The 10,679-nt window shown below is 37.1% G+C and overlaps 1 non-coding gene across 1 annotated transcript; it reads left to right on the top strand.

The window, feature by feature from the left end:
- Positions 1-296: 296 nt before the first annotated feature.
- On the top strand, positions 297-402 carry LOC135268777 (U6 spliceosomal RNA). Its single transcript, XR_010337128.1, has one exon. It is a non-coding gene; the product is annotated as a U6 spliceosomal RNA (small nuclear RNA).
- Positions 403-10,679: the final 10,277 nt, after the last annotated feature.

Here is a 10,679-nt window from a genome sequence, read left to right as displayed (position 1 = left end):
TGTGTCAGTGGAGACCATCCGGGAAGCTAGAATTCCCACTCCCAGTGGTAAAAGAACCTGTTTCAACTCAGGTCTCAACAAAGGCTCAGTGGGAGAACTAGACTTCTACCTCCATTTGTCAATAATGGGGCAGTATACTCCTCCAGTATACCAGAGTAATGTCAAAGAAAGTCAGATAAAATAGTTTAAATAAGGTCCAGAGTCTCATAGCATAGTATGAAAATGTCTAGTTTTCAACTGAAAATCACTCATAATACCAAGAACCAGGAAAAGCTCAAATTGTGTGAAAAAAGACAGTGCTCTCTTCAGCAGCACATACACTTAAATTGGAAGAATACAGGACGATTAGCATGGCCCCTGCAAAAGGAAGACATGCAAATTCTAAAGCATTTCCTATTTTATAATGCTTCCCAAGAAAATCATCCTTAAGGCACATAATTATCAGATTCTCCAGAGTCAAAATGAAAGAAAAAAATGTTAAAAGCAGCTAGAGACAAAGTCCAGGTCAATTACAAAGGAAAGCCCATCAGACTAATAGCAGTCTTCTCAGCTGAAACCGTAAAAGCCAGAAGAGATTGGGGGCCAATATTCAACATTCTTAAAGAAAAGAAATTCCAACCCAGAATTTCATATCTGGCCAAAGTAAGCCACGTAAGCAAAGGAGAAGTAAGATGTGTTTCAGACAAGCAAGTGCCTTACAAGAGCTCCTGAAGGAAGCACTAAATACAGAAAGGAAAGGCCATTACCACCAACTACAAAAACACATTGAAGTACACAGACCAGTGACAATATAAAGCAACCACATAAACAAGTCTGCATAATAACCAGCTAACATCATGATGACAGGATCAAATCCACACATATCAATAATACCCTTAAATATAAATGGGGCCAGGCACTGTGGTTCACGCCTGTAATCCCAACACTTTGGGAAGCCAGATGGGTGGATCATCTGAAGTCAGGAGTTTGAGATCATCCTGGCCAACACGGCAAAACCTAGTTTCTACTAAAAATACAAAAATTAGCCGGACATTGTGGTGGGTGCCTGTAATTTCAGCTACTCAGGAGGCTAAGGTAGCTAAGGAGGCTAAGGTAACCTGGAAGGCAGAAGTTGCAGTGAGCTGAGATGGCACCACTACACTCCAGCCTGGGTGACAGAGTGAGATTCCATCTCAAAAAAAAAAAAAAAAAAATGTAAATGGGCTACATGCCCCAATTAAAAGACACAGAGTGGCAAGCTGGATAAAGAACCAAGAACCATTGGTATACTGTCTTCAAAAGACCCATCTCACATGCAGTGACACCCATAGGCTCAAAATAAAGGGATGGAGAAAAATCTACCAAGCAAATGGAAAACAGAAAAAAGCAGCAGTTGCAATCCTAGTTTCTGACAAAACAGACTTTAGACCAACAAAGATCAAAAAAGACAGAGAAAGGCATTATATAATGGTAAAAGGTTCAATTCAACAAGAAGATCTAACTATCCTAAATATACACACACCAAACACCGGAGCACCCAGATTCATAAAGCAAGTTCTTAGAGAGCTTCGAAGAGACTTAGACTCCCACACGATAATAGTGAGAGACTTTAACACCACACTGACATTAGACAGGTCATTGAGATAGAAAATTAACAAAGATATTTAGAACCTGAACTCCCCTCTAGGCCAAGTGGACTCGATAGACAACTATAGAACAATTCACCCCTAAACAACAGAATATACATTCTTCCCATTGCCACACGGCATATACTCTAAAATCAATCACATATTGGAAGCAAAACACTCCTTAGCAAATGCAAAAGCACTGAAATTATAACAGTCTCTAGTGTCACAGTGCAATCAAATTAGAAATTAAAACTAAGAAATTACTCAAAACCATACGATTACATGGAAATTGAATAACTACTCTTGAATGACTTTTGTATATATAGCAAAATTAAGGAAGAAATCAAGAAGTTCTTTGAAACTAATGAGAACAAAGATATAACACACCAATATCGCTGGGATAGTTAAGGCAGTGTGAAGAGTGAAATTTATAGTACTAAATGCCCACATCAAAAAGATCTAACTTAGAAAGATCTCAAGTTAACAACCTAACATCACAACTGAAAGGACTAGAAAATCAAGAGAAAACCAATCCCAAAGCTGGTAGGACAAGAAACAATCAAAAGCAATGCTGAACTGAAGGAGATTGAGACACGAAAAATCATTCAAAAGATCAATGAATCCACGAGCTGGGTTTTTGAAAAAATTAGTAAAATAGACTGCTAGCCTAACTAATAAAGAAGAAAAAAGGAGAAGATTCAAATAAACACAATCAGAAACAACAAGGGAAATATTACCACTGACTCCACAGAGATACAAACAACCATCAGATAATACTATGAACAACTCTATTCACATAAACTAGAAAATCTAGAAAAAATAGATAAATTCCTGGACATATACACCCTCCCTAGAGTGCACCAGGAGGGAATTGAATCCCTGAACAAAACAATAATGAGCTCTGAAATTGAGGCAGTAGTAAATAACCTACCAACCAAAAAAAGGCCAGGACAAGATGGATTTACAGGTGAATTCCACCAGATATATGAAGAGTTGGTACCATTTCTACTGAAACTAGTCCAAAAAATTAAGGAGAGAGTTCTCCTTAACTCATTCTATAAGGCCAGCATCATCCTAATACCAAAACCTGGCAGAAATACAACAAAAAAAGAAAACTTTACACCAATATCCTTGGTGAACATCAGTGCAAAAATCCTCAACAAATACAGGCAAACTGAATCCAGCAGCACATCAAAAAGCTTATCCTCTATGATCAAGTTGGCTTGCAAGGTTGGTTCAACATATGCAAATCAAAAAATGTGATTTATCACATAAACAGAACTAAAAACAAAACCCACGTGATAATCTCAATAGATGCAGAAAATGCTTTTGATAGAATTTAACATCCATTCATGTTAAAAACTCTCCATAAATAGGTATTGAAGGAAAATACCTCAAAATAATAAAAGCTGCATATGAGAAACCCACAGCCAACATCATACTGAAAGGGCAAAAGCTGGAAGCATTCCCCTTGGAAACTGGCACAAGGATGCCCTCTCTCACCACTCTTACTCAACATAGTATTGGAAGTCCTGGCTGGGCAATCAGGCAAGAGAAAGCAATAAAGAACATACAAATAGGAATTTCTATCCCTGTTTGCAGATGACATAATCCTACATCTAGAAAATCCCTTGGTCTTAGCCCACAAGCTTCTTAAGCTGGTAAGTAACTTTAGCAGCGGCTCAGGATGCAAAATCAATGTGCAAAAATCACTAACAATCTTTTTTTTTTTTTTTTTTTTTGAGACAGAGTCTCCTTCTGTTGCCCAGGCTGGAGTGCAGTGATGCAATCTCAGCTCACTGCAATCTCTGTCTCCCTGGTTCCAGCGATTCTCCTGCCTCAGTCTCCCAGGTAGCTGGGACTACAGGTGTGTGCCACCACATCAGCTAATTTTTGAATTTTTAGTAGAGAGGGGGTTTCACCATGTTGGCCAGGATGGTCTCAATATCCTGACCTCATGATCTGCCCGCCTTGGCCTCCCAAAGTGCTGGGATTATATGTGTGAACCACTGTCCCCAGCCCATGAGCCACTATGTCTGGCCTCACTTTTTTACTTAATATTCCTTGAGGATCTTCCCAAAGCACACATAAATCTACCTCATTCTTCCTAAGGCTACATGGTTTGCTTTTTCCATCACATAGTTAACCAAACCCCAACTGATGGACATCAGTTGTGCAATTTGTGAGAAATTATATCATTGTCTAATTTGTGAGACGTGGAGTCATGATCAAAATAATAATAATAATACCTATAACTTTTTAGTGCTTACTAAATGCCAAGTTAGGGTTGCCAGATAAAATGTAAGATGCCAGTTAAATGTGAATTTCATATAAGCATCAAATAATTTTTATTATATGCATGTCCTGTTATTTATCCAAAATTCAAATTTGGCTGGGTGTCCTGTATTTTTATTTGCTGAATCTACCAAGCTGTGCCAGGTTCTTTTTTAGAAACTTTACACATATTATCTCATTTAATTTTTTTTTTTTTTTTTTTGAGACAGAGTTTTGCTCTTGTTGCTCAGGCTGGAGGGCAATGGTGCAATCTCAGCTCACTGCAACCTCTGCCTCCTGGGTTCAAGCAGTTCTCCTGCCTCAGCCTCCCAAGTAGCTGGGATTACAGACATGCACCACTACACCCCACACCCAGCTAATTTTTTTTTTAATTTAGTAGAGATGGGGTTTCATCATGTTGGTCAGGCTAGTCTCAAACTCCTGACCTCAGGTGATCCACCTGTCTCGGCCTCCCAAAGTGCTGGGATTACAGGCGTGAGCACTGCACCAGGCCATCTCATTTAGTCTTCATAATTATCCCTTTAGGAAAGTAATAGTACCATTTTCGTTTTACAGATGAAGAAACAAAGCCTTAAAAAGAGTAATTTGTGAGAAGTAGAGTCAGATTTTGAATTCAGGCAGTGTTGACTCCATAAAATAAGTTTTAATCAGTTTTGTTTGTACTGATTTTGGTTTTAGTTACTATATTTAGCAACTAGCCATGAAAAAGAATGAACAAGATATTTGTGAATTAAGGTGGAATGATTTCCCAGATATAGTAAGTAAAAAAAAAAAAAAAAGTAAAAAAAAATTATTTTACTACATTTTGTGTAAAAATAAAGGGCAATATATTTTCTTAGTTTTAAAAAAGAAATAAAGAAAAAATAAAACAAACTAATGAAAATGTTTATCTACAAGTGTTAATTGGGAATAAATGGAATCAATAGTGAAGGAGAGAGTTTTTGAGTATTATCTTTTTATACAATTTTGACATGTGGTCCATGTAAGTGGTTTACATATTATTTTAAAATCAAATCAAATTTTAGAAATGGGGAAAATATCACTAACATTGAAAACAAATATAACTAGACTGTACATAAAGTTGATAACATAGCCAAACAGAAGAAAGAATTAATTCAAGTAACTTTTATGCATGGAACTCTGGCTGAAAATCCTCAGAATATTTTAATGACAAAGAAAAAAACAAACTTTACTTGGTTGTTAGTTTTCTTAGTGGAATAATTCTGGAACTTTCTGTGTATAGAAAGTTCCAGAATTATTCCTTACAAGCTAGAGAAAAATAAGTAAATGAATTGATTATTTTGTTAACCAAGTTTCTTGCTAAAGGGAAGGGGGATACACTTATGGAATAGAGGAATATGAGGGACCCTGTGAAGCTGGATTTGAATTGCAGTATCAGTATAAATTGAGTTCCAGGAGCAATGGGCACACCTAGAGCCCAGAACTTGGCTTCTACACACCTTCCTCACATAAAGGAACCAAAATTCTTTGTGGAAATGGCTAGTTCCAGGTGTGAGATGGGAAAATTACAGAGGAATATCTTAAGCCTGAGAGGAAGGAAGTGCACCAAACCTCAAGGGACTGCAGGAACCAGTTGGCCAAATGTGGAAAATTTTGATCATCAAAGCCAATCATTTAAAAATCAATCTTTTAGTTTATTATAATAAGCAAAAACAAGAGATAGGCAATGAAGAAATTCTTTAGAGAAAATGCCAACTAGCAAATGTAGAAAGAAATACAGAATTAGCAAACCACCACTGTACCATCACTACATAATAACTGAGTCAGGCAAGGATCATCTATGAATTCTAAAAACAATGTGGTGAAAGATAATCTTGAAACAACATATTCACATAGTCTGAAAGACTACAGAGTCCTCACTGATTTTAAAGAAAAATGTATGTCTTCACAACAGAGAAATGTTGTGCACACTACCTTAATCAAATGATCAAACTTGACATTATCAATAATGAGACAACCTGACATTACGTGCCTCTCATATGAAGCAATGGAAAGTACCTATTTTGTCAGCCATGTAGTACTTGCTTATCAAAAATGCTTAACCCTGCACAAAAGTAGGTAGAAGGTATAAGATCTAGTGTTCAGTAACACAATAGGGTGACTACGGTTACAATAATTTATTGTATATTTCAAAATAACTAGAAGAGTAGATTTGGAATGTTCCCAGCCCAAAGAAATGATAAATGTTTGACGTGATGGATATCTCAATTACCTGCATTTTATCATTACACATTGTATGCTTGTGTCAAAATATCACATGTACCCTATAAATAGATACAACTATTATGTGTCCATAAAAATTAAAAATACATTAAAAATGTTTTACCCTAATGTAATTCTGAGGATATAATTTAACAAATCCAAATGATGGTTGTATATTGCTTCATACAAAACTACCCCAAAGCTTAGTGGCTTAAAATAAAAAACCTTCCATTGTATTTTACCATTTTATGGATCAAGAATTTGGGAGGACTTTCACTAAATGATAGTTCTGCTCTAGATGGTGTTACCTAGAGTCACTTGGTGACTGGATATTCACACAGCTGATGGACAACTGGTATAGAAAACCCAAAACATGCCTGGTAGTTTGGTATAGTCTTAGGGCCGCTCATGCGTCTCTTCACCAGGGTAGTGGAGCTTACATGGCAGCTTAGGGCTTCAAGAAACCCCCCCAAAATGCCAATCTTCTTGAAAGCTAAGTCCACAACTGTGAAAGAGTTCTGAGTTAGATTTTAGAGCAATCTTAAGTCTTCTTCCATTTTAGATTGCTTAGGAAGTCACAGTAGCTCAGATCCAAGAAAAAAAGGGGGCCCACATATCAATGAAAAGAGTGCAGAATAACTTATGACCATCTCTACTTCACCACAATAGGTTTCTGTAGTTTTGAAAATTTTCAGAATGAAGTGTGGAAGAAGCTTTAGTTAATGTGTTTGGCATATTTTTGCAAGTATGTCCATACTCTAAACTCCTAAACTTAGAATAGCTTTTTATTTTGATAGTTCCAAGTTGCTCTCCAAAAAGTATATACCACTTTGCCTAGCAAAAGTGCATGAGAATGACTATGTTCTTCATTATTTGAAGTAGTTTTAAAGTATACCTATACTGTGACATTTCCCTCATCAAAAAGTGGAGTCTAATTCTTCTCCCATTCCTAGTGTGGACCAGACTTAGTGAGTCTAATGAATTCATTAGAATATCCTATTCTAATGAATAGGATATGGTGGAAGAAATGATGTGTGATTTCCAAGGTGAGGTCCTAAAAAGAGATCCAGCTTCCCCCTGAATCCTTCTGTGTTGGGCCACGCACTTTGGGAGACCTGAACTGGCAGGTAAGAACCCTGACTACTAGAAGGGCCAACTTTTTAGAGGGCCAACTTGCGACACAACTATATTGAATTGAAAAAAAGAAACTCAAAATATAATAATCTAATATATAATGAATAAGTATATTCAAGTGTGTTATTACTTTAACATAAAATATGAAAAACGGTATTTATTTGAAATTGTATGTTCTGTACTGTTTACTTTTATGTTAAATAAATGCTATTATTTAAACAAAACACCAATAAGCCTAGATAGCAGTGGCAGTTAGAAGTGATTAATAGTAGGATTAATTAAATAAGCAATATGTATGAGAAAATATAGCAATATTTCATGATGTTTCTGTCCTCTGATACAGCAATTTATTTGAACTCTTTTTAAATGTTTTATTGGACTATTCAATATTTCAGGTTATATTTGTGTACATTTTTTTTTGAGACAGAGTCTTGCTCTGTTGCCCAGGTTGCAGTGCAGTGGCGTGGTCTTGGCTCACTGCAACCTCTACCTTCTGGGTTCAAGAGATTCTCCTGCCTCAGCCTCCCAAGTGGTTGGGATTACAGGCTTGCACCACCATGCCTGGCTAATTTTTGTAATTTTAGTAAAGACGGGGTTTCACCATGTTGGCCAGGCTGGTCTTGAACTCCTGACCTCAGGCAATCTGCCTGCCTCCACCTCCCAAAGTGCTGGGATTACAGGAGTGAGCCACTGTGCCTGGACCTTCTGTTCTTTTATGTAGTAGTAAAACTGGATACAGGCAAAAGTAAGATTCAGTTTGACTTGCAGTTCTGCTTTTATCAAACCCATATTACACTGATTCCTGGTGTCAGTCCAATGTGATGTCAATTAAGCTAACTATCCTCTCAACAAAAATGCCTGTGTTCATTTGCACATGAAACACTTAGGATTTTACTTACTAGCAACAGCAGAATTTGGACCTGTGGTACTCTAAAAATGCTCATCTGTTCTGCGTCCACAGGCTTGTTCTGATGCACCAGCTCATCGTCAAGCAGCTGCTTTGCAGTTATAACTTCATTATAGACTATCCATGTCTGAAATATCTATGATTTTCAAACACTCACATTAAATGTCACAATTAGTTAAGGGAAAATTTTTGAACTTGTAAAACTGAAAGCAGATTTGATATCAACCTAAAAAGCTTTTACACAGCAAAGGTAACAATCATCAAAATGAAAAGGCAACCCGCCAAATGGGAGAAAAATATTTGAAAACCGTGTATCTGACAAGGGGTTAATGTCCAAAATATATCAGGAAGCCAGGCGTGGTGGCTCATGCCTGTAATCCCAGCACTTTGGGATGATGAGGCAGGTGGATCACTTCAGGTCAGGACTTCGAGCCCAGCCTAATCAACATGGTGAAACCCTGTCTCTATTAAAAATGGAAAAATTAACTGGACGCTGGACATGGTGGTGGGCACCCATAATCCGGGCTACTTGGGAGGCTGTGGCAGCAGAAGCACTTGAACCCAGGAGGCAGAGGTTGCAGTGAGCCAAAATAGTGCCATTGCACTCCAGCCTGGGCAATGAGCAAAATTCTGTCTCAATAAAATAAAATAAATATATCAGGATTGCACACAATTTAATAGCAAAAAGAAGCCAAATAACCCAATTAAAAAATGGTCAACGGACTTAAATAGACATTTTTCCAAAGAAGATACAAATGACCAACAGGTATGTGAGAAGGTACTTGACATCACTAATTATCAGGGAAATGCAAATCAAAAACCACAATGAGATATCACCTCACATCTGTTAGGATGTCTATTATCAAAAAGTCAAGAGGTAAGTGTTGGTGAGGGTGTGGAGGAACAAAGAACCCTTGTACACTGTTGGCAGGAATGTAAACTGGTTCAGCAGTTTCTCAAAAAACTAAAAATAGAATTACCTTATTTATAATCCAGTAACCCCACTTCTGGGTATATATCCAAAGGAAAGGAAGTCACTACCTCGAGGAAACATCTGCATCCCCGTGTTCATTGCAACATTACTCATAGTAGCCAAGATATGTTACCTGTTTTTTTCTTACTCTATGAGTTTTTGGCACAACCTACACATAATATCAGATAATCAATCAGGTGATGAAAAAATCAGTTCATTCTTTTCTAGGTTTCTTACGACCTCTACAAAGTTAATTCAACCAGTTTTGGAGAAACAGCAAATAAATTTTTGTTATACTGTAATCCTATACTCAACAGTCATCTTCAATATATATATATATTTTTTGAGACGGAGTTTCACTCTTGTTACCCAGGCTGGAGTGCAATGGCGTGATCTCGACTCACCGCAACCTCCGCCTCCTGGATTCAGGCAATTCTCCTGCCTCAGCCTCCCGAGTAGCTGGGATTACAGGCACGCGCGACCATGCCCAGCTAATTTTTTGTATTTTTAATAGAGACGGGTTTCACCATGTTGACCAGGATGGTCTCGATCTCTAGACCTCGTGATCCACCCACCTCGGCCTCCCAAAGTGCTGGGATTACAGGCGTGAGCCACCGCGCCCGGCCCAACATATTTTCAAACTAGAGAAGTACATTCTTTTCATCTCATACTTTAAAAATCTGATTTTTTGGCAGGCCAACATTTTAGCATCTTTTAAAAAGACAGCACAATGGTAACCACCTTGTAGGTTCTAGTCTCAGGAGGCCGGCCCCTCCCATTCTATAAAGTCAAAATCTTATTAAGGGGTTCTGTGGGTTTTGAGAAAAATGGCCAAGAACCAAAAGTTTTCACCCTGACAGCCTCAATATCAGAAGTAAGCAAATCACACTCCCTCCTAGCAGAGTCGCATCAAGGTATGCATGTTATTTAGTAGGTAAGGGTTTTTTTTTGTTTCCTCTGGTAAGAAGTTTATAGGCTGAATAAAACTTACCAAAAAGTATACATGTCTATAGTGTATGTAGATGAACGAGCAAGGTCTTGCTTGTATTTGGATAAGATAAAAGCCACCTTTTATTTAATGTTTTCTGCATTTTTATTAAAATCTTTATAGAATTTTTTTTTTTTAAAAAAGACAATTTGAAACTCCACTTCCAAACAAAAGAACCTAAGAGCTAGGGGGAACATATTTTTTTTTTGTCATGATTCAATATATTCATCTAGAATTTATAGTAATATTAGAAATTAGGTAAGGATTTAGATCTTCTTTAAATCTGCTAGGCCAGTAGTCTTAACATTATTTATTGACCAATACATATTTTACCAGCTCTGATGGTGTTGTACTGTGTCAGCTTAGCAAAGCTGGAGCTGTGAGCTGTGTTTCCCGTTACCTTTTCCTCAAAAAAAGTGTCTCCTTTAAGTTTTTAAATGATTAAGCATTCAAAGATCTAGACTACACAGCATTAAATCCTGTTTTGTTCTGAAAGAAGAATGAAAATTAATAAAGTTCTAATTTTATTCTAAAAAGAAAAGATCAACTAAG

This window comes from Aotus nancymaae, unplaced genomic scaffold (assembly GCF_030222135.1).
Source record: "Aotus nancymaae isolate 86718 unplaced genomic scaffold, 86718_ANA_hifiasm-v0.15.2.pri h1tg000041l, whole genome shotgun sequence".
NCBI classification, from domain to species: domain Eukaryota; kingdom Metazoa; phylum Chordata; class Mammalia; order Primates; family Aotidae; genus Aotus; species Aotus nancymaae.
This window is presented reverse-complemented; position numbering and strand designations above follow the sequence as displayed.